The sequence below is a fragment of the Trachemys scripta genome, chromosome 3 (assembly GCF_013100865.1).
Source record: "Trachemys scripta elegans isolate TJP31775 chromosome 3, CAS_Tse_1.0, whole genome shotgun sequence".
NCBI classification, from domain to species: domain Eukaryota; kingdom Metazoa; phylum Chordata; order Testudines; family Emydidae; genus Trachemys; species Trachemys scripta.
Genome location: NC_048300.1, coordinates 14,637,373 through 14,661,821, shown reverse-complemented (window position 1 = coordinate 14,661,821; position 24,449 = coordinate 14,637,373). Strand labels below are relative to the sequence as shown.

At 48.4% G+C, this 24,449-nt stretch overlaps 1 long non-coding RNA gene and 1 other non-coding gene across 2 annotated transcripts in view; one reads left to right on the top strand and one right to left on the bottom strand.

The window, feature by feature from the left end:
• The window catches only part of LOC117875569, a 120,212-nt gene extending 117,616 nt beyond the window's left edge, over positions 1-2,596 (top strand). The window contains exon 3 of the long non-coding RNA XR_004645280.1: positions 2,552-2,596. This is a non-coding gene — a long non-coding RNA (uncharacterized LOC117875569). The remainder of the gene's footprint in view (positions 1-2,551) is intronic.
• A 21,046-nt stretch (positions 2,597-23,642) lies between these two features.
• On the bottom strand, positions 23,643-23,751 carry LOC117875678. Its single transcript, XR_004645317.1, has one exon. It is a non-coding gene; the product is annotated as a U6 spliceosomal RNA (small nuclear RNA).
• Positions 23,752-24,449: the final 698 nt, after the last annotated feature.

The window sequence follows — 24,449 nt, the reverse complement described above, 5'->3', positions numbered from 1 at the left end:
CCTGCTGCTGGCCAGACACTTTGAAGGTTTGAGCTACTCTCTGTGGATCACCCCACTCAATGCGTGTTCATTCTAGGAAGCAAGCCGGCTAGACAGTAAAACATCAGAGGCTGCTCCCAATGCTACACTCAGTGCTTCCAAAACTAGTAGACTTGATGGCCAGAAGAGACCTTTAGAGCATCTAATCTAACCCCCTGCATGATCACCGATTCAAATGCCCCGAGGAATCAGGGGGAATTAAGAGCACCTGGAACCAGCAGCATTTCCACACAGCACCTGCCCACCACTGAGGGATGGATTCACCTCCTGACCCCCAGAATGGAGTCTTGTTGTCCTTTCTAGTAACCTCCAGTGCCAAACCCCCTCCTTGAAGGGTGAGCTCCTGCCACCTCCCCCTCAGTGCCCTTGACAGCTGATCCACCTCCATACCACAGCTCAAGTTCTCAGAACCCTCTCCTCCCACCCCCACCCAGGTTGGGCAGGGAGGGGCCTCTAGCAGGGGTGGGCAGGAGGGATTTTGGCAGCAGTGAAGTGGGTTGCGGAGAGGTCGAGATCTTGCCCCAAATCATCCCAGAAACTAATGCTTAAGCCACAGGATGGCAGCCCTGGTTCATGGGGCATCCATCCCTCAGTGGTGGGCAGGTGCTGTGTGGAAATGCTGCTGGTTCCAGGTGCTCTTAATTCCCCCTGATTCCTCGGGGCATTTGAATCGGTGATCATTCAGGGGGTTAGATTAGATGCTCTAAAGGTCTCTTCTGGCCATCAAGTCTACTAGTTTTGGAAGCACTGAGTGTAGCATTGGGAGCAGCCACTGATGTTTTCCTGTCTAGCCGGCTTGCTTCCTAGAATGAACACGCATTGAGTGGGGTGATCCACAGAGAGTAGATCAAACCTTCAAAGTGTCTGGCCAGCAGCAGGACATTCGCACTTCAGGGGAGGGGTGTGTGTGGCAGTGACATCACAAAGGCCTTTTGCAGGACCTCAGCCTATTGGTCAAAGGTGGTGGGGAGGTGGTGACCTCACAGAGAGATGCTGACATCAGCCAGGCAGGATAGGGGCGCAGGGCCAGGGAAACCTCAGAGACCCCTGTGGCTTTGCTTCAGCAAGTCTCTTTCTCAAGGTCTCTCTTTGAGGACTGAGAGAGTATCAGGGTTCACATATGTGAGTGCGAGGAGGAGCCTCTTTTGAGCTTTCTCCTTTGCTTTTACTGATTTTACTAGAAAACAGACGTCCCTGTTTAGAAGGTAAGAGTCTCAGAGAGGTTTGGAACCTGTTCAGTCTTATCCTCCTGGTGCTAGCTGAATTCTAGGAATGGAAAACGCTAGTTTAAGGTGGCAGAATTTTATTCCCCACCTGGGATTTTGTCCCATACAATCAGTGGGGACATTAGGGTTTGTCCTTTTCGTTTTACCTTTTCTTCCATCCCTCCTTCCTTTCTCTTCATCTCTTCCTTCTTTTGTCCTTTCTCCTATTCCCCTCCCACCACCAGGACAGGTGAAGCGGGCTGGCTCCAACTGGCTGTAGGATCTGCTGCTGCAGGGGCTGTGGGTTAGGAGTGTTCCTCTTGGAGAGGCAGAGGCAGAGCAGAGAATGAGCTTGGCTGGAGTCAAGTTCTTCTTGTCCTGGTTAAGTGGTGACTGGGGTTTTAAGGGGACCATGCTCCAGGTTCATGCCTTCCTGTCATCCTGGAGCAGCTGGGGAAGCAAGTCCTCATGGAGGGCCCTGCCCATATCCCTGTTCTCCAGGCTCCCTTGGGGACAGAGGAAATTAAGGGTCTAGCTCTAGCTTCTATCCTCTAGCATCTCCTGCAGAGGGGCTGAGGGGAAAAAGAGAGTCCTGGCCCACGGGGCACTGGGAGCTGGCAGGAAAATGCTGATGGAGTCCCCTCTCCCTCTCCCTTCCATTAGAACTGAGCAGAATTCCCCAGGATGGGTCACCACGTGGCACTGGTGGCTCTGTTGATCAGTGACCCAGCCAAGGACATCAGCCGGCAGAGCAGGGAGCGGGTTTACCGGCTCTACCAGCTGCTGCTGCACCAGAGGGAACCCAGCTGGTAAATGGCACCAGATAGAAGAGTGACACTGGAACCCCAGCCAATTTCTCTCAGACTGACCCTGGCTGGAGGATGAGTCTCTGTCTGTCTCTTTCTCTGTTCTACACCCCTCCCCTGCAATTCTGTTGGGCCAGGCACGTAGCGAGGACTCTGCCCACTGTGCAGCCACCAATGGGATTGGAAGGACACAAGCACTGCAACCACAATGACAAATGTGTGTGTGTCTCTCTTTCCCAGGGCTGAGCAACCATGAGGCCGAAGACCGGTGGTGCTGGGACTGGCACCAGGACAGCAGGCTCCTGGGCTACAGGAACACAACCAGGTTGGGGGAGGTAAGGACACTCTGCCAGGGCATGAGACAGCTCCGGGAGTGGGGCTGGCTGGTTCCCCTGCAGTGGCTGCCTCCAGGGGCCACTAGATGGAGATGCCGTTCTAGCCCCAGGAGTTGGAGCCTGGCTCTGGGCAATCTGCTAATGCCTCACATCTAGTTGGTTTTAGGTCTTCGGAAAGTTCTTCTCGGAAGGGCAGAGAAGACTCTGCCTCTTGACGGCAGTGCTGGCCATCCACAACCCCCTGCTGCGTGTCCAGGGGCGGCTCTAGGCATCAGCGAAGGAAGCACGTGCTTGGGGCAGCCCATTTGCAGGGGCGGCAGGGATCCAGCATGGCAGCTGAGAACCAACAGGGGCCCCTGGGAGCTGTAGTTTGTTGGTTAGCTCCCTTCCTATAGAGCCAGCCCTGGAGCAGGGAAAGAATTAAATTTCCCAGCATTCCTTTGGCCACTACCAACAGGAAAGAGGGGGAGGGAGTGAGGAAGCTGAGACCTCATGCTGTAGCCTGCTGTGAATGGAGAGCTGCGCTGTGAGTAGGGATTCCATATTTTAACATTCAAAAAATAGGGCACTCCACGGGGAGGGAGGGTAGCCCCACCCTGCCCCCATCCACTCCCTCCGACTGCCCCCCACAGAAACCCCAACCCATCCAACCCCCCTGCTCCCTGTCCCCTGATCACCCCCTCCCGGGACCACTGCCCCAACTGCCCCGCAGGACTCCACCCCCTATCTAAGCCCCACTGGTCCTTGTACCCAATTTCCCCCTTCCTGAGACCCCCCCAACTTCCCCTCTAGGACCCCACCCCCTACCTGTCCCCTGACAACCCCCTGGGACTCCCATGACTATCCAACTGCTGCCTGTCCCCTAACTGCCCCTCCAACCCCCTGACCCATCTAACCCCCCCTCTTCTCCCTGCCCCTGACTGCCCCCTCCAACCTCCGCCCCATCCAACCCCCCCTGCTCCCTGTCCCTCCCCGGAACCCCCTACCCCTTCTCCAACCCCCCAACCCCCTTACCGTGCCACTCCGACCAGCGTGTCTGGCTTCATGCAGCGCCAGACACGCTGCTGCATACATGCTGCCGTGCTCCCCTGCGGAGCCACAGGCTTCCCCTCCCGCCCAGCACCTGCCTTCCAGATTTGAACACCTCAAAATTCAGGAGTGCTCAAGCTCAGTTTGGGCAGCTGTTACTTCATTTCTCCCAAATCAAATATACTGATCCACTGTAACTTGCTGTAGAAAAAGTAGGATAAAATTGAGCAAGAAATGCTTCTCAGTGGTTATTAGGACTGGAATTGCTATTTTCAACAGCCATTGCCTTTTGTTTGTTTGTTTGTTTGTTTAAAAGGAAGACAGTGATATTGCACAGGCAAATTCCCCATAGAAAGAAAGGGTGGAACAAAAGAATAATAAAGGCACCTCAACTTTTCCTCATTGATGTAGGACAGTCTTATAATATGCATCCAGATATCCTCCAATCACACAAGCTGAAAATTGATCCACTTTACTGCAGTTCTGTAACCATATGGGAACCAATCCTGTCTGTGTTCTGTGCACATCTAAAATTCCTGCTGAAATGACCTGCCCTGGGAACGAGTTACCAGTGACCCAGGTCTGCGGCGGAAGGAGGGTGCAGGTGGAGTGGGTGATCCCAGGGCTGGGGCAGCAGGAGGTAGGTGGGTGGGTGGGGCAATGGTTGTGGGATAGTGGGAACCTAGAGCTGGGGCAGCAGGGTGTGTGTGTGGGAGAGCCGAAGGCTGGGGAAGCAAGGGGCTGCGGGTGAGGGAGGTGAGAGCCCAGGGCTGGGGAGGCAGGGGGGTGGTGGGGGAGAGCCCAGGGCTGGGGAAGCAGGGGGGTGCGGGTGGTGGAGGAGAGCCCAGGGCTGGGGTGGGACGGAGGTGCGGCAAGGAATCCAGGGCTGGGACGGGGGGGCAGCCAAAATTTTTTTTGCTTGTGTAAGCAGAGTCAGGATGAGCTCTACCCTGACATCTGGTGGTGAATTATGGCGAGTGTGGAACAGAACTCCAGGGGCTGATCTTGTTTGCATAGGCACACCCACTCGCCTGGCATGAAACCACAGCAACTCAAAGTGGTTACTTTGGCTGGTGTGGGATCCCCAGTTTCTCTGTTATTGGGGCAGGAAGAATAAAGTTTTGTTACCCTGATTCTGTGAATCAAGGCCAGTGGAACTGTTGTATGACAGAAGGACTGAGTGAATCATTCACCATTACCTAGGTAGCATTTGCTTGTCAAGGGGCATGGGTTACAAAACCCAGTGAATTGAAAGAGGATGGGGGCAGGTAGTGGTACCTGGTGGTGTGGGTCCCTTTTGTGGGCCTGAAACAACAATTGCACCTTCTTCTCCTCTCTCCACTGTTGAATGTCAGAGCTAACTTTGATTCCCTTAGGAGTCTAGTTACAGACTGCTGAGCTGAGTTCACTTTGGGCCAATAGTGCACCAGCACTGGGGCTCCCCTACTACTAGCTGAAATCACTAAGAACTGAAATCACTAAGAGCTGAAATCACAAAAGAGCTAAAGCTATTTAAGAGCTGAGATCACTGAGGCTGTGTTAACTAGTGGGGGAGCCTGAAGCTATTGCTAAGCTAACTTAGCTTAGCGGGGGTGAGCGGAGCGGCTGGAGGAGCAGCTAGCAGAGCAGAGCCTTGTGGGAGCGGCCCAAGGGACGGCTGGAGCGGAGCGGCTCACAGGTCGGTGAGCGGAGCGGCGCGGCTCGGCTCAGGTCGGTGAGCGGAGCGGAGCAGCGTGGCTCACAGGTCGGTGAGCAAAGCGGAGCGGCGCGGCTCACAGGTCGGTGAGCGGAGCGGAGCGGCACGGCTCACAGGTCGGTGAGCGGAGCGGAGCAGAGCAGCTGCCAGAGCAGTTCGGGGACGGCAGGAGTGGGACTGCAGGTGGAATGGAGCAGTTCGTGGTGAAGGCTGCGGTGGAACCCCACGGAGAAGCAGCCGGTTGGCCTCGGATCACGTAAGGTGCCCCTTAACACCCTGCTCGCCCCCCCCCCTTTTGAACTCTGGGGCTGCACTGATCATGGACAGAGACTTTGGGGGGTTGTCGGACTTTTGTGATTCTTGGGTTGCTGGACCCAAGAGACTTTGGGATTGGTGGACTTTTGGGACTTTGGTGATTCTTGGGTCGCTGGTTTCAAGAACCAATGGGAGAGGACACGGCCCAATTTGCTGGGGTGGGTCTTCGCTCATGGTTTGGTCTAAGAACTCTAGTTCTGGTGTTTTTCCAATTTAATGCTGATGTTGTTTACCTCATGTTATTAAACATTTTCTGTTACACTCAGACTCCGTGCTTGCGAGAGGGGAAGTATTGCCTCTTAGAGGCGCCCAGGGGGTGGTATGTAATTGTCCCAGGTCACTGGGTGGGGGCTCGAGCCGGTTTTGCATTGTGTTATTGAAACGGAACCCCTAGATACAGAACCCGGCCCTTGTTGCTGCCAACTTAGATGGGCAGAAGGGTTACACTTGGGGCGGCAAAAAACCTAGAGCCGGCCCTGGGGAGCAGGGGGAGAGATACGGGGAGAGCCAGGGGCTAGGATTACAACAACAGCAAGTGCAGCTGTGGACATAGTAAGTGTTGAGCAGCCATTGATGTGCTGTGGGGCCAGGCTTATAAGCCGGGTTGCTAAACCAGCAGCCAGTCAGGGCAGTGCAGCTGGGTGAATTGGTTGCCTAGCAGCGAAGTTAGCCAGGGAGCAGGCCAGCAGCTGGTCCAGTCCCTGACAGTTCCTTACCATGCTCTGTACAGTCGAGGTGAGTGAATAAGTTAAAGTCTGTAGTTATTTTTGGCTTAGCTTTCTGTCCCTAAATGACAACAAGCCAAGGACAAGCGCAGCCAGATAAAGCGTTACAAGGCTGGCTGTTTAAAGGACCTGAGATCCTGCAGCAGTTGTCAGCTGCCTTTTCTGAATCATTGCAGGACACACCACAGTCCTACAAAGCCTGGGCATTTTGCTCTGGTTTTGCTCGTTCGTGGCTCATCCATCTTCACAGACTTCGCTGCTTGCCCAGCGCCAGTGCTCTGCCAACAAAACCAGCCTCTGTCTGCTGGTCACGGTGCCTCCCTCCCTGCTCTTTCTGAAGTGCCTCATTGTAGAGAGTGACAGAGACCCATTCTGTAAAAGAATCACGATTGTGAATACCCCGGGAGCAGTGCTGAACTGAAGAGAGCAGCCATGCAGTGGGCAGGAGTGGGAGCAGAACAGAGACAGTGTAAGAAGTGGCAGATGGAATGTGACCAGAGGTTAGAGGCACGAGGATACTTCAGTGTGCCTTTTTAAAATCTGCTCTTGAGAAGACACAATCAAATAATGTAATTATTTTGCTCTCCCCCCCCGTTTCCATCCTGCAGTTGCACTTGGGTTTGCAGCTGCTCACAGGCAATTTTAAGGAAAAACATCTCTGGGCTATGTTACATTTTTTAATGACCCAGTTCATTCCCAGGGACCATTCTATTGGGTTGGAACCAACCTCCCTCCGCCGCCACTCAAATCCAACCACCACCCACCCCCAGACTTTGAGGAAGTGCAAAGCAAACCTGGGAATGAAATTCATGGCTGCCCTGATCTCGCTAATCAGCTCTGAAAACGCCCCGTTTGGCTCCAGATCTGCACTCTGCATCGTCTCTAATGATGACAGCATTAACTGCTTCTCTGTTATCTTCCAAGACAAAGACTCATTTCTTGTGCCCTACTCTGTGTTGTGAGGAAACAGGTATGCTGGACAATGTGCCCTTTGCTCCTGGGATCCAGCAGGGACGGGGGTAGGGAAGAGAGATGGAGCCAGGGCACATTGCAAATCCCTTGAAAAGAAGCAGTGAGCACTCTTAGCCATGTGAAGCTGCAGACAGGCTGACCATACCCCATAGCGGCTCAGCACACGTTTTGGAGCTTTCCAGCCATTGTGACAGTCTGTGCCTTTCCAAAGCACTCATATGAGCACTAGATTGGAGTCCTACCCTCTAAACGTGGCTGGATAAAAGGCTCCTTGCATTCTCTTTTGCCACTGATGCACCCCACAAATAGCTCTTGTCACCTTTATGCCTGCAGCAATGCATGGGGGGTGGGAAGGATAGGGCTAGCACAGAGAAGTCCTGTCTCCTGATGCCAAATATCCAAATGGTACATGGATAGTAGCAATCCTTAGGTAACTATCTAATTCTTAGATGGGGGCAAGAGGTCACCTGAGAACTAGCTCATTGTCATGATTTTCTGGGCAGTGTGCTGGAAAGGAGGGTGTGTTTCTGAACTCTTGGGAGAAGACCATCCCAATCCAGTCTCCTGCCCTGGCCTATGTTCTGCTTCCGACATGCTCTGCCTTTCCCTGCTTCTGGTTCCCAGTCTCTCTCTCAATCTGGGAACCAGTGCTGCTACGCATCACAATGCAAGGACAGGCTAGAGGTGAGCAAGAATCATCACAGACTCAGCAATGGAAGAAAAATAGAAGACATAAATGTCAATGGGATAAGGCGGGAAGGATGCATGAGGCTGTAGGCCCACTTAGAGTGGTGGGCGGAGTGTTCTGATGCCTCAGTGAGGGGGTGGGAAGTGCTTTCCTTCCAGTGGGAGACAGAAAGAGGGAGGGACCCAGAATACCCACTAATGGGGAATAGTGAGATACTGAAAACATTGTTTTCCTATCTCAGTGTGCAGCACTGGGTATTATCTACCCCAATAAGCTAGCCCATAGCTCTAACTGATACTAAATTCCAGCTACAGCCTGTCTAATGCAGATGACCAGAAAAGAATTCCATGATTTGGCTTCTTCCTAACATTCTGAGGGACTTCCCTACCTTTGACCAATTTTATTTACCAAGGAACAAATTCTTCTGAGTTACATCAGGGTAAAGCTGGAGTAGCTCCACTGACATCATTGGAGTTACTCCAGATTTACAGTAGTGTTTACCTGAGATCAGAATTTGGCCCTACTGTTTCTTTATGAGTGGCAACAGCCACACAAGAGGTAAGAGTGTAGTCAAATACAGAAGGCAGGTGAATACAGCAGTATAAGTTCTTCAAGTGATTGTACATGTGCGTTCCATTCTAGGTCTGTGTGTGCCCTGTGCACAGTCGTTGGAAATTTTCCCCACAGTGGTACTGTCGGGGTGGCTTGAAAGCTCTCGGCTGCCATGTGCTGTTAGCACTGATATAAAGCACCCACCTGACCCGACATCCCCTCGGATCCGTCTTACCACCCATGACAGTCACTGGCACTGCTCTTCTTGCATTCACAAGTTCTCTCCACGGACTTTCTTGGTTTATTGTACATAGTTTTATTTACTTGAGCTAGTTTTAGTGAAGTTTAGTAAATTAGTTAGTTATTCTTTAGCGGGGGATTCTGTCTGAGCCCCAGTGTTGAGCGATGCCTTCGTCACTGGGCTTCAACCTTTGTGCCTCCTGCAACAAGTCTATGAGATGTGCACTCAAGCTACTTAAGTGTCTGGGAGAAGCTCATCTGGGGACTGTTGCCAGATCTGCAAGGACTTTAAGCCTCGCATGAAGAAGGATCGCTGAGACCTTCATCGGAGCCAGGTCAGTTAGACTCAGCGCTGAGTACCTCTGTATCAGTAAAGACTGCTCCTCCTCCCATACCGGAGTCCCGGTACCGACCATCATCCCCAGTGCCTAGAAACAGGCATAAGAAACAGCTCGCTGAAAGGAGGCGATCCCCAGTACTGAAAACAGCCAGGCAGGGGGATCAGAGCAGCGTGCAATCTAAGCCAAAGCACTCCTCTGCCTCTGTACTGCACAAGCCGGTGCCATTGACTCTGGCATCTATGCAGGCACCGTCGAGTCCAGTATCAGCAGAGCCTTCTATAGTGATGGCACAGTGCAGTACTGATACTATCTCGGTACCCACCATACCGGAGGCGTTTGCAGATCCCAGGAACCTTCTCTCGCCGGCAGTACCAGTACTGCTGGCAGTACGAGAGTTGGCATTATCAGTGCTGGTGGACAGGAGTGAACCTGCTGGGTCATCTCAATGTTCGGCGCCATTGGGAATAGCACCTCCGTTGTCACCGGAGAGAGACTTATCTTCTTTGGAATCAGAGATCGTGTCTTACTCTTCCCATCCTAGAAGCCACTCTTGTTACTCCTCCAGGCATTTCCACCCTTCCATGAATCTGGGCACAGGAGTACCATTGAGTGGTTGGCTAGGCGGTCACTGGGGACTTACACTGGCCAAGTGGCCCTTTTGGAACCCATGGGTTTTCCCCTCCAGTTTCCAGTGCATATTCCAAGCACTCCTATTCAGTGGCCTTGGAAAAATGGGCAGAACCGTCCCACCGGGTAGCACCCAATCTGGACTCTAGTACCGAACCCAGTACTGAACTCCAAGAGTTGGCTCAATGGGATCTTGCTGATGCAGAAAGGGAGGAAGAGCACCCGCAGCCTCCTCTTCCTTCCCCCCTGATTAGACATGTTGCCTCCTCCGGATGACTATAAGGCTCATCAAGAATAGTTAAAGAGGGTGGCCTTAAATCTGGGTGTACAGATGGAGATAGTGAAAGAGTCCTTCCATAGCCTAGTTAACATTTTAGCCACTGCAAGCCCTTCAAAAGTAGCCTGCCTCTCAATAAGGCTGTTATGGACCCAGTTAACACTCTATGGCAGACCCCTGCATCCGTTCCTCCAACATCAAAAAGGGCGGAACAAAAATACTATGTTCCTACCCAAGGTTAGCTCCTTTACACCCATCCTTTTCCCCCACCCGCCCTGGGATCCCTGGTGGTATCTGCCGCCAATGAGAGAGAAAGATCGGGTCATCAGGGTGCAACCCCCATATCAAAGGACTCAAAGCTATAAGACTTTTCAGTAGGAAAGTTTACTCCACCGCGGGGTTACAACTCAGAATTGCAAACCAGCAGGCGCTGCTGGGCAGGTATGATTTTAACTTGTGGGACTCTATGCAAAAATTAGCGAGGGGCTGTGTGCAGGCAGGGGGTAGCTCAGGGTACAGAGAGAGAGGTAGCGAGAGGCTGTGTGCAGGCAGGGGGTAGCTCGGGGTACAGGGAGAGGGGTAGCGAGAGGCTGTGTGCAGGCAGGGGGTAGCTNAGCAAGGGGCTATGTGCAGGCAGGGGGTAGCTCAGGGTGCAGAGAGAGGGATAGCAAGGGGCTGTGTGCAGGCAGGGGGGGTTGCTAGGAGCTGTGTGCAGACATGGGGGTGTTCAGCATGCAGGGAAGGGGTAGCTAGGGACTATGTGCCGGGGGAGCCCCCACCTGTGGTCGCTGCTCCCCGAGGACTCTGCTGGCCCTGGAGCCGGGTGCCCCCGCACAGGTGGCTCTTACCAGCTCTGTGAGCTTTCAAAGTGGGGACGGAGCTAAGGAGCAGCCGCAGCCGTGGACACCAACAGCAAGAGGAGAAGGAGACGGGGAGCGCTGCGGCTGCCCGCACCACGGAGTAACAGCTTCCCCGCACTGCCAGGCCCTGGCTTCTCGCCCCCAACCAGCCAGAGGGTGGGGCCTCATGGTGGGGAGAGGAAGAGGTGTGGGGAGGGGTGGCGCTGCCCTCTGCCCCCTCCCCCTGGGCCCATCCAACTCTACCCAGGGCTCGAAGCTTCTGCCCTGTGTGGCACCAGGGCTCGGGGCTTGCAGACCCCCTGAAACTGGCTCACAGCCCCCCCAGGGGGCCACAGACACCCCTTTTGAGAACTGCTGCCATAGAGGACCAACTGCCTGCACCTTGAGATGGAGAGGGGAGTGACAGCTTTACGCTGAATAAGTGCCGCATGCTGGCATGCTTAGCAAGCAACATCGGGCCAAGTCTTGGAGGAGGCTCCCCTTCAATGGCCTCCTTCCTAAAAGAGAAGCCCAGAGATGCCCTTTGAGAGCAGACAGAGGAGAGGGTAAACCTGTTAACGGAGAAGAATTGGTGCACGAGGGAGAAATGAAATCCTAGGGCTCTGCCTGGACTGGCCTTTGGGTGCAGACTGGTGGAAGTGTGTGTCTGCGAAGGTGACACGGCAAACATACGGTATACATACACAGGATACGTTTTGACCTCGCTGTTGTATACTAAATCTCCTAACTAGAATGAACCGAAATGAAAAACACCCATCTCCAAACTGCCTTCCATTTTGGTGATTCAAAATCCAGTTCAAGACCAGCTGTACCGCTGCCAGTCTTTCGTTCGTGAGCAGTTTTCAGTATAGCATTGATGGAATTCTTGTAAGAAAAGTTCTTGGCAAACCGCTAGTGCGGTTTCCTGAAGGGAAGGCAGCTTTTAAGGGTGTGACCTTCAGCTTTATTGAACATGCTAAAATGCTCTCACCGAAAAATGCTTTATTGGTTGGCTGAATGACACATGCACACACACATCTGAAGAGATACCAAGTGCTTTGTTAGGCGCCTGGAGCTCGTCCATTCGAAACCAACAGGTGCAGCCCAGGAATGACTAAATTGTTGCCACATTTAAAATAATTGAATGAAAGCAGCCCTCGGGTGTGACCTTACCCCAGCACTGTTTATCACAGCCACAAACCTGACTCTTTAATTAATGCTGCCCTTGAACTGGGGCTACTTCAAAAAATTCGCTTGTTTGGAGTAGTGGGGCCTGGTGAGGAGCAGATAGGGGACTAAGAGACCAACAACAACTAAAAGCTAATGTCATTCTACACCTGTGCTAGCAGCAGCCTCTAAGCCGCTTGTTGTCCTGTGCCAAGGTCTATAAATGCCATTTAAGCTCCAGGAACACTACCTCAGTGGATTGCATTTATGCCTTTTGTGCATTGACCCAGAGGAATTTCTAACGCTGCAGTGGAACGATGCTGGGATCCAGCCGGTTTCTAGTGCCCTTTATAGAAGCAGCTGAACACGAATAACCCAAAGGCTGCCACAGAACGTAAAGAGAGAGACACTGCAAAGATTGGAACAAATACTCAGGTACAGTTTCATGCCGGGGGAAGGGAATACATTCTGTACCAGACGACTGAATAATCATGATAGGAGCCAGTCTCCACTTTCTCTATTCTTCTTTCTTTTGTTAATTATATTTTTGTAGCAGCTCCTGGCATCTGAGCAGTGGCTCTTTTTCATTTACTCACTATTGTAAGCAAGGGCATATGGCATGGAGCGTTCACCTCTCACAGGTAGCATCTTCTTTGCACAGCTATGGTGATGTCTGTGGGCTTTCATCTATCACTTCATTTTCAACTGCTGTTTTCCCTGTGTGCCCCCACTCATGCCAGATGCATACGAGATTCCTCACTCCCAGCACACCCCCTTCTTTTAATGGGAGAGAGCCAGAGAGCCCAAGCACAAGAGAACATAATACCAGAACAAGGGGCCAATCAATGAACAGCAAGCTGGCAAATTCAGAAGCGAACAAACGAAATGCTTTCTCCTGCAACGCACAATTGGCCTGTGGAACTTGTTGCGACAGGATTGCGTTGCAGCCAAGAGCTTAGCGGGATGCAAAAAAGGATTCAATATTTATAGGGAGAAGAAGAATATTCATAGTTATTCTAGTAAATGTTAAAAAAACCAAACCCAGAGCTTGAGGAAGACTATAAATCCTCAACCTCTATATGCGCGGATTGAGGAGACAACTTTCTCTGGGGGCAGGTTAGCCCTGCTGCAGAATGTCTTGCATTTCCTCTGAAGCATCTGGTTCAGGCCACTGTCAGAGATAGGATAATGGACTAGTATCTAGTAGCTACAACCTCCAGCTAGTAATATTTTCAATTTGATCTGTCGCCCCCTCCTGGGGAACCCTGCTCCCCACGTTTAGCGTCCCCCCCCCATGGGCCCAGTGACCCACCTCACAGCCAATTGGCCCTGGTTTCCTTGCACTCAGCTCCTCCACCATGCGGCAGGTGCATAAACTAACAGAAAGCCCCTATGATCTCTATGACATTACAGATTATAGTTACAGGGAGTCAGGGAAGAACAGCGTATAAGGATTAAAAAAAATTTAGGCCAGGGAAAGATGAAGTAAATTACAAAAGGGAACAGGGACAAAGGGAACAGGCAGGGGAGTCAAACAAACAAGTAGCTGATGAATCCCATGGAAATAATTAAACACTCCTTCCCTCAAAGACTTGACAACAAAGCATAGACAGCCATCAAAAATGTCCCCCCGACCCTAGCTGGTTGGTGGAGTTGGGGCTCAGAGAATAGTTGTGGTGGCCTTTACTACTCTCTCTGTCTCCCAGTTCAGGGTAGGCCTAGAGGGCTCAGCTGCCAGACAGCCCCTTTCAGGTCCATCGAGAAAAGATGGAGCTGCCCTTCTGCTGCAGACAGCATCTCAGGAGCTGCACCTCTCCTGCTGCCAGACTCCCTGCAGCCAGCTTTGTCTTGGCCAGGTCTGTCCCTGCCCAGGCTCAGCACGTGTTGGAGCAGTTTCCATAGGGTGGCCACCCGTCTGGGTTTTACCCGGACAGTCCGGTTTTTGGCTTTTGTGTCCGGGTGCCATTTGGGGTTGTCAGGTGCCTGGTTTGTGATGGCAAAATCTGATCAAAAGGTGGTAACTGGGGGGAAGCGCCAGGTCGTTAACCCAGGCCAGTCCCGGGTCAGCCAGAGCTGCCTCCTACCTGCAGGTGGGCGCCTTGAGACAATCCGTCGAGAGATGGGGCAGGGCTTGGGGGAAGAGGTGAGACGGGGAGGGGTACCTTGGGGGTCTGGTTACCAGCAATTAGAAAGGTGGCAACACTATGTTTACTGCTGGCTATAGTTGGTTGTTCTGATATGTCAATCAGGCCTCTGGCCTGGTAATAATACATCTTTTCATTCCTAGCCCCCATTGCTGGACTGGGTCTCAAGCACAAAGTCAGCAGGCAATTTTACTCATCCAGCCTTTGCCATCGTGCAGCTCTCTGTCTCTGAGAGCTGCTAGGAGTCGTGTCTATTGCACCTCCCAAACGGTGAGGGGTCTCCATGTATGTTTTGCCTCTATTTGTACCTCACCTATAGTGCTGCGTATCCATGTGTTATGTGTTTCTTTACTTTCCTGTAACCATGAATGTTTTCACTTCTATGACTGTCACCGGTGTCTCCTGGAAGTGCGTAATCTGTCCATAAGAAGGCTGTCATTGGACGGGTTGTTTAATCATTGCACCACTGCTACTCTAGCACTCTTCATTTATAGCTTTTCAGGGCAAAGTGGAGCTCCTGCTGCCTTTTGTTTCCTGTATATATTGTGGTCTTGGAACATACTACATGATGACAGATGCTTAAAAGCTATACCAGATAAATCAAAATCCAGGGCCAGATCCTCAGCTGGAGTAAATCCATTTATCTAAATAGAGCAGTGCCAATTTACACCAGCGGAGGATTTGGCCCACAACTGTTACCTAACATTAACTCGGTAATTGCAAGAGAGATTCCCCCATGCTGTCACGCTTACAAGGAAATAGGCACTAAGAAACTACAGACTTGGTATGAAGACATAGATGAGAAAGTGGTGTGTGTTTCTTGGATAATTCAGCCATTCCATCAGCATCTTGGCCTTCACTCCACTAAGAACACCACTTCACTGGTTCTACGTACATTTCCAGGTCTCCACTTCTTCTGTGGCGCTCACCCACCAGGCTGAAAGCCCAATCCCAGTCTTCACTTCTTTTAGCCCTTTCTCTGTCACCCTCATGCTAAACAATTATCTGAGACACCAGCAGGTGCCCATTCTAGAATTCAGCCAACAGGTTTACAGAAAAGTATCCCTTAACCCTAGATGTCATCTGCAAGCTATCTCAGGGCTGCAGATTACAATGTTATCACAGCCACTATTGTTCAGTCTCACTAATTGCATATAGCATGGGACTATTTTCAGAAGTGCTACCAGCTGCAACTCCCAGTGACTTGAATGCAATTTGTAGCTGGGCACTTTTCTAAGTGCAGCCAATATACATCTGTGTAAGTTATGGTAACTGAAGATGATGGACATCAATGTTTTGCCCAATTAACTTTTGTCTCAGCGGAATACTAGTAAGACATGGGATAATAAGGCATATAGACCCCGAGATATCTGCATTTTAGCGATAACTGTTGAAATTATGTCAGGTTGCTGCCCCAATTGTCCAAGAAGGAACTACTGTAATTTCATGATGGCAGCTTAGGCTCAGTGACAATGGGTCTCCTTAGTTCTGGAAGATAGATTCCAGCACTGACTGTAGGTTGTTGATGCTAATATAGCTCAACCACAAGTTGATGGGGGTAGATTCAAGAATCACTGAGTAATATCTGAGGCCTGGAACTGAGACTAGATAATCCAATAGGTTCCTTCTTGCCTTTAAAATTGCAGAATGTGTAAATCTCTCTACCTTTCCTAGAGATTCAGTTGCTTACCTCATCAGTTTATATTGTTACCCATTTTGATCTGAGCAGTCAGCCAATATTCAGGGACTTGCAGATTGTTTCCATTATGAGGAGAAATTTATGATGGAGTCAGGTATTTATATGATGCAATTCTGTTTAGTTACAAAGAATGTATATAAAAGCCCTGTTCCCCTGAACACAGTGGGAATCAAACAGCAGGAGACAGTTTCATTGCTCACAGTTCTAAACCTCTTTCCAGCCAACACTCTACCCAAAAGCTCTCAGATTTTTTTCAGGGTCATATTACATGTGCTTCCTTGACTGTCTCTGGTGCTTCCTTGCTGCCTTCTGTATCTGCTCCTGGGGTGTTTCTGCTGTTATTCTCATACATACACCATTCCATCAGACAATACCCATACAGCTCCTGCATTGCATTCAGCTCCCAGCAAAACCCATCCACACACATAGTTCAGACTCGTGATGGGCCTTTGCATGTGGCCTGTGTTTTGGGTGGTGGCTTCTATTGTTTCAGCGATCTATTCCATAAAAAAGCTTAATTGCTTTTTACATTTATCCTGATGGAAGGGTGGCTGTTATGCTTACCAGCTTCAACAAGGCTTCACCCAACCCCAGGCATAACGACATATTTACTAAAAGGTAGCAGTGTTTCACCCCAGGCAAATATACTTTATGCAGGGAAAATGTGTTCCGCAATACAAGATGAAAGAAACATATAGGAATTACCTGAATCTGTTTCCCCTCCATAGGGTTCCACAGTAGCAGTGTTCAGCATTTTTTCCAAATTAAAGCAAAATTCTGGGTTTATATTTCATGCTTGGTGGAAGAGTTGACAAAAACCAACCAAACAAACAGCTCAGTTTTCTTTCAAGAGCCTTGAATTTTGTTTGTCACATTTCAACTTAACCACATGGAGCCAGATTTTGATCTCATCCACACAGATGTAAATCAACACTATTGACTTTGCTGACTGTGGGATGAAAGCACAGCAGATTCAAGACATCTGTGTGGACAACACCTGAGATCAGAGAGCTAGCTTCTCTAATCCAGCCAGTGAAATGGACGGAGTTCAAGAAAACACACCATGAACAACATCTTAATATTCTACTTCAGTGCTGTCAGATCACTTTTGCTATCTTTACTATACTTTATAATGTTTAAATTGCATTTTTTCCTCCCACCAAAAAAAAATTAGAGATAAATACGAAGGTAGTAAATACATTCTGTAAGGAAAAGGCGCACGTTAAACAGACAGTGGTTGACCTTTTGAGGGCAAAGCTCAGAGGAATTGATTTCTGCATATACTCTGCACATCATCATCCTGACAGGTAACATGGCCTTCAGGCAGAAAGACAATCCGGCCAGCTGAGATCACCAGAATGTGAATCAGCTGCCTTGCCAAAGTGAAGGAAGTCATTGGAATGAGCCAGACCAAATTGCAGCAAAAAATGGAGACATTAAAGTGAATTTTACTATGGACAGCTACCACTAGGTGAAGATTAAAATTCAGGGACATGAACTGAGCTGTGGAACAGCTGTAAATGATAAAAAGGTGAATGCTGGCATCTGCCCAACGAGGTCTCCTTGAAACTTTGCAGAAAGGGAGTCACACCACAATGAAGTGTCTTTCTGTGTCGTCAGGGGATGGAGCGGGGGATCCATGACAATGTGCCAAGGACTATACTGATGAACTGTTCTGATGTGGTGTGGTTAAGAATGATTTCTGGATGAGAAAGTGCCCACTGGGTCTGCCAGCAAAAGGCTTTCCTTGAGCTTACCTGGTTGCACTGTAGCAAGAGGCTCCTGGATAGAATTTTGTCACCTTGCACATTTATTTTGCACAGCAAATCCAGTAGTGGGACCTTCTATTGTTGTCAGTCAAGTCAATGTAACGCCCAGACAGCCACTGAACAAAACCCCGTTGGTGTGAGAAAGCTGCTGGCATTTTGTAAGACCAGAGTTCTGATACCAGGTACCTGTTATTCCTAGTGGCATATCCCGGTATCACGGACAGTCTGGTCGGTGTTTGAAGACAAAGGAATGGAGTCAGTGTGGATTTACATACATACATCAAATATGCAAGAAGGAAAAAAAAGGTCTTCTAGCAAAACATCCATATGTCAGAGCTGTTATGGACAAAGGACACGCACACGCCATCTGCTGCCACAGACACATTTGACATATGTGTGTGGACTTTATCACCAAGGCAAGCCCACAAGCCCACAGTATTATCTCGAAGCACGTGTTCCCCTGAAAAGCTATGAGGTGGGTATAAGAACTTACGATGTGGTTTGGCATCTTTTAAATCCCACTCTTTGATCACAGAGAGCACTTTGAATGACCCATTTTGGCGACCCTCCCTCCCAAGCCTAAGCATTTTCACTCCCAGCTGAATGGCAGGTTAGTGTTCTCAGTGAGCCTTTTTGAAAGTATTAGCTCCATGTGTCATTGTACACGGGAGGGGCTGGGACTAGGATGCCTTCTAAGTTGGCACAGTGAGTCAGGATTTCCTGTTGGTTAAGTGCTTGCCACTGCGCAATGTGTATTAGTTCTGTGCAGTAGGTGCTCTGGGCCAGACTGCGCCACTGAGTGAAGCGTCGCTGCTCTCCGTTATTTTGACTGTTCTCTATCCCGCTTCCAGCTGGGCCACGTGATGTGGACAAGTCTCATTTTTAGCTTTAGCTTTTACTGTTGATTTGTGCAAATGCTTTGAGAACAGATTTTGAGGAGGAAGCTAAACACAGCCACTGAGTGTTCTTTCTACACATTTATATGTAAAGAACCAAGTGTCCTGTTTCTATAGCCACGGAAGCAGCATAATAATCCAGAGCCCTTTTATGTGCATCCAGCCATCTATGTTATACTATAGATGGAATATTTATAGGATTCTTTTCCCCTATCAGTTACTGTCTGCTAACTAATCCACACAGTTCTGTCTTGGTTTTCATTGTATCCTGTTTCTAGTTCGATAAAAATAACATTGCATTAAATCTACATAGCTCCTTTCATTGCGAAGGAGTCCCAAACTACTGCAGTCCTAGACTGGGTCATGGAAGCCTTGCAGGATCAAGACCGTATACGGTACAGAAAGCACCAATGAAATACAACCGCCTCTAGGGCAGAGTCAGTGAATAATTGTCAGTAAAGCTTTTTATTGATGGAAACTGCCTTCTCCTAAATGGCCACGTTCACCAAAAAACCCCCTTCCAATCTCATCAAAAACATTCAGGTTTTTGTATCTAAACTGAAAGGCCAATCTCCAAAAGTTATCCATTTCTGGAAACTAGTCCCCCTTCCAACATTTCCAATTGAAATCTTTCTGTTTTCAGTAGCTGAAAATGGATTTTTTTGTTTTGTTTTGGGGTTTTAGTCCAAAAGTTAGGCCAAAAAAGGAAAATGTGTGTTTTTGTTAAAGTTCTTTGCAGGAAAAAAATTATTTGCTCACCAGCTTTAGCTTCCACAACTCAGCACGCTGGACAATAGTGTGAGAAGGAATCTGAAATCTTCAGATGTCACTCACGTAGATAATCTTGGTAAGAGGTGGTGAGGTGAGATAGCCCCTAATAGAAGGGATGGCTGTCGGAGTCTGTCCTATAATACAATTCAGAGTGATTCTGAAGAATGGAGGAGCATGAGGTTGCTTTTGGTACAAGAAAATAAAGAGTTAGATTAGCAGCTGACACAATTAGTGTATAATATAATTAACTTCCCAGGGTTCAGAAAAGTCTCAGTAATGTGTTTTTTTAAGAATATGGGAAATATACATCCCCGATTCGCAAGTGTTCCTTATGAAATCATCCTAAAATAGAGTTAATATTTATAAAGGCCTTAAATCCTAAAACGTTTTTACTGTATTCAAGAAAATTACCCCTCTGCTGCAGTGAAACCACTGCAACAAGATGACAAGAATTTCTAAAGAAACTCTCCTGGGTTAGCTTTACTTAGCTTTTATAACAGAGCTCGATCCACACCGGAGTTCAGAGTTGTAGCTCTGCTGTACCCCATGACCACACCAAACTTCACAGCAGCAGTGGAACCAGAATGCAAATCCTCTCATTGCAAAAGACCACAGGCCCCAGGAACCGTAGGGGTATGGCGGCATTGCAATTAAAAGCTGACCTGTGCCAGCTGACTCAGGTTCGCAGGGTTGTTTAATTGCAGTGTCTTACCTGGCAGGGTCCTGGAGCCCAACTCCGAGCGCCAGACCGGACGTCTATATTGTAATTAAACAGCTCCCACATACCGAGCCTGAGTCAGCTAGCACGGGCCAGCCGCTGGTGTCTAACTGTTGCATAGACATACCCTATATGACCTATGACTAGGACCCTAGCAAATTCCTGGCCATGAAAAATGCATCACGGACCATGAAATCTGGTCTTTTGAGTACTTTTATACTAGGGTAAAAGTATAAAAAAGTATCCCTTATCCAGGGTGACTTACAGTCGTAACAGTAGTACAGTCCAATACTTGCTGTATACATACTGTACGTACACATCCATGAAATTTGCTATTTATGCCGTGACCAACCCACGAAAAATGTGTGATTTCTCCACAACTTAAGTAGACCCTTACCTGTGATATGCAGAAGAGCATTTCTGATTCCAGACAGAAGAGGGACATCCTCATGACTTCAACAACCATAAGTAATCTGCCCATTCCAGATCTACGCCAATAAAACCGTCACATCACATAAGCCAGCAGTTAATTACTATCTTGCAGGGGCAAGGGAGAGAACTGACTTTCTGAGGGTTGCGGTCATGTCAAAAATGTGCTTGTCCACCATATTAACCTCTAGCAATGTAATGCATTCTTCCATGTTTTGATATGTACAGGAGTCATCAAAATGAGCTCAGTCCCCAGTTTAAGGCTTGTCCAAAGAAAGCACATTTTGACAGGTATGGCTCTCGAAATGGGCTCTCCTTGGGTGTCGGAGTGGGGGAAGTAGGTGTGTGGATATGGACAAATGCATTTTGATGGGCTCCCACTACTCACTGGAATGTGTCTTCCTCAGGGCCTGATTCCACATTCTTGAGAAAGTGAAACACTCACAGAAACTAAGGGCAAAGGGCATGGACTTTGCTCAGTCCCTGATACACATAGTCGCACACCCTGCATATGCTTGCTCGTCTTGCTCAGAGAAGCGTGCACACACTCGGCAGCAAAAAGGGCACATTTTGACATGATTGTCTCTGAGGAACAAGGCCTCCCAGGGCTGCTCCTCAATTGGTACAGCTTACATACCACCCTTCTTTCAGGGCTGTGCCTAAAGCTCCAACCTCGCCCTTACTGGTTAGAATATTGCCAGGCATGCTATTAATAAATATAAATTTTGCAACATATCCAGTGTGTGAAATTGGAGCCAACAGATTGCATGTAGGGCTGGCTGGAAAGCAAGAACTCTGTTCCAAGACAAATGTCAACGTTGCAACGTTTGTTTTCACTCCATATTGGACCAAAGAGTAGAGCTTTCGTGAAAAGCAAGACTCTATTGTGGTTATTGCCAATGGTTAGCGCTGGGAGACCCAGGTTCATGCCCCTGATCGGCCTGATTCAGACGAGTGCCCTTCCTTCCAGGCTATAGAGTCAGACTCTCCAGTTTCAAACTGTTCCACTTTGTATAAATAAACTAAATATTCATTGGGCCAGAAAAGAGACAGTGACTGTTTGGCCTGGTGATTAGGCCACTCATGGGGGGAAACCCAGGTTTAAATCCCTGCTCTGTTCTAACTCTGGGGCTACCGTCCTTCTTTCTGGTTTTGACCAGAAAGTCCATCCTGGAGCTGAGAAAACTTCCTGATGAACATTTTGTCAAAACAGATATTACTTCACAAAACACTTTTGTTTGGATGAATCATTTTCTGAGAAAAGTTAAAACATTCCCAGCCAGTTCTAATTGTAAGGCAGGGGCTGTCTTTTTGTTTTGTGTTTGTACAGCGCTTAGCACAACAGGGTCCTGGCCCATGACCAGGACTCGTATGTGCTATGGTAATAAATAATAATTGCAATCTATAAAAACATTGAATAGTAACTGCTAGGTGGTCTCACAATTGCGGGGTTTCAGTACATAAGGACCTGGCAGGTCACAGGCGATTACAAAGTAATACAAGCACTAGCTACATACCAGGTACCATAAAATATAACATTTCCACGAACTGTAACTAGATGGTAAATTGTTTTAGTATTGGGAGCAGGGAGGCTGAACTAGCTAATGCCAGGTTATGACTGAGCAGTGTCGAAAATGACTAGCCCTCGCTTGCTAACTGGGAGAGTGTTTGTTCGGGATATTGTGATATTCGCCTAGAAATAGGGTCCCTGAGTTTTTCTAACCACAGTAAATAAACGAAAAAACAAAACCCTGATTTTGAATTTAAAAAAGAAAAAACAAAACAAAGAGAAAAGCTTTAGGAATGTAATAAACAGGAGCTACCTTATAAACGAAACTAATCACGGTTCTCGTGTCTTCTCGCAGCCTGGCTGTGCTGCAAGGCTGGCAATGTAATGGAATATCATTTTATAGCCAGACCGCTTCACAGTGCTAAATGTATCAACCCAACCTTTGCCTCTCTGCCCCCCTCATCCTCACCACGCCATCGTAACTATTTTATTACAAAACAAAGCATTTTTTGTGCATGATTGAAAAGGCTGATTAGTGTGCAGGCAAATCCATCTTCTGTGTCTCATTTTGTTTTAGTCTTTTAATTTAAATGGCAGTTACTCATAGAAGATTAATTTCTCTCTCTAGGAATAGAGTCTTTTTCAAACAGCTAAGAAACCTGGTTGCTGTATTTAAAAAAGGAGCTGGTGGATTGATTTTCTTGGCAGTTTTATCCACCACATCATTTTTAACAGGACAATTATTTTTTAAAAACCCCCTCAACATAAAGGCCGCGCTCAAAACCCTTCGATGTTCAAAAGCATAGAAACATGGGAAAGCGATGAAAGGAAAAGGGTAAGTGCATATAGATCATGTAGGCTGGCTGCCAGTATGGAGGGCAATACAATATTAAGCAATACAAAAATAATTGATATGGGAGATTCCATAATGCTTTTGTTTCTCAAGAGAAGCAGCATTAATCGTGTTTTTCTTTTAACTTCTGAAGTTATCCACTTGTTGGTTTTAGGGGCATTCATAATACATTTTGCTTCATTGAAATGGCAGTTCCTTGGCCCTTAGCAGTCTTTTACAGTCCCAATGCTTGCAAGATGGGCAGAATTTCAAAGTAAAGCAACAGGAGGGAGCCAGAAGGTATAGGCAATTAATGCACTAGTGTTTCTTGTCTGAAGACGCTGGTACAAATCCGGGTTTGGTGAAGTGAAAATGAGTTTGGTGAACTCTGATGGCATGACTCATCAGAAAACAGTAGCTGTGCAGGAGCAAGGTCCTTTCCTCAAGGGAAAATTATTACAACAAGAAAGCAAGATAAATTCACAGAAAATTCCCCAGCTTGGGGGGTCAGCAAAGTACTATTACCCAGGCTATGGAGCCCTGTCTTCCCAAAAGCTTTTTCTCCCTCCTCTGCAAGCAAGCAATTTAGAGGCCATCCTCTGAGCACCTGCACACCAGAGGAAAGGGAAGCTGACTGGGGACTGAGTAGTGCCCTGACACATGGCCACTTCATAAAGTCTTACCATACATGTTCATTTCCTCTGACTATGATAAAGAGGGTAGAGCAGTGGTTCTCAACCCGTGGCCCAATCAGCACACAGCTGCGGCCCATGTGACATCCTCAGGGCTATACAGCTAGTATATATATTGTGTGGCTGCAGCTCACATAACACTCAGAGAGCTGCATATGTGGCCCACAGTGGTAAATAGGTTGAGAACTGATGGTGTAGAGCATGGACTAGACAGGAATAGCCAAGACCGGGGCCTCACAGTAGGTTCCAAAGAGAACCTCTGGCACCAAAGCGCCTATATTTACTTCAATTTAAAAAGAGGCAAAGATAGCATGGGGGCAGAAGCAATAAAAAATATGGAATGCTTCATGAATTTGCACGCCATCCTTGCACAGGGGCCATGCTCGTCGTCTCTGTATCGTTCCGATTTTAGTATATGTGCTGCCCGAGTAGAGGCAGATGCTGTAATCACAGTAAAGTACATGGGGTAGCAACTGCATTCATGGCCAGAGTAAACAGCATCAGTAAAAGATGCTGCCTGTTTTTTCTCTCTCTCTCTCTCTCTCTCTCTAACTAGGGGCATCAAATAATCCGCTTGTCGCTTGAACCAAAGGATTTTCACTCTAGTAATGCACCTGCAGCTGCTCTTGAAATAACCACACAGAATCACTCGCTGAAGGCACTGATGTTGGTGGCTTTTGATTGCTGAGGGGATGTGTCACCATTCACCTTCAATGAGTGTTAGTCAGCCACAGCCTCTGTACTAGGAGAAGTGCTTTTGGAGCATTCACTAGTTAAAATTGAAATGTTCGTCATCACCATATGTCGGGGGGGCAGTGGCATTTGGGGAATCAGTAATCTACTTCATTTCAGCAGCTGGTCTCTTGATTTCCTTTTCCTCTGCAAAAATTAAAATAAACCCCGTTCTGGTGCTGAGAGGGTGTGACCTAACTGGCAGGTTAGCGGAGGAAATTTAATTTCACAACACCCCTCTGATTGGCCAGCTGGTGCCTGGATCTTTTCTTACTGATTGATACTTGGATTAACTCTAGGATCACATTTGCTACCTCTGACACATGGAAATTACTTTCATCCTACTTCAAAAAGATAATTCCTGGGGAAAGGGGATAAAGAGGTTTTACCTGTAGGTTACCATT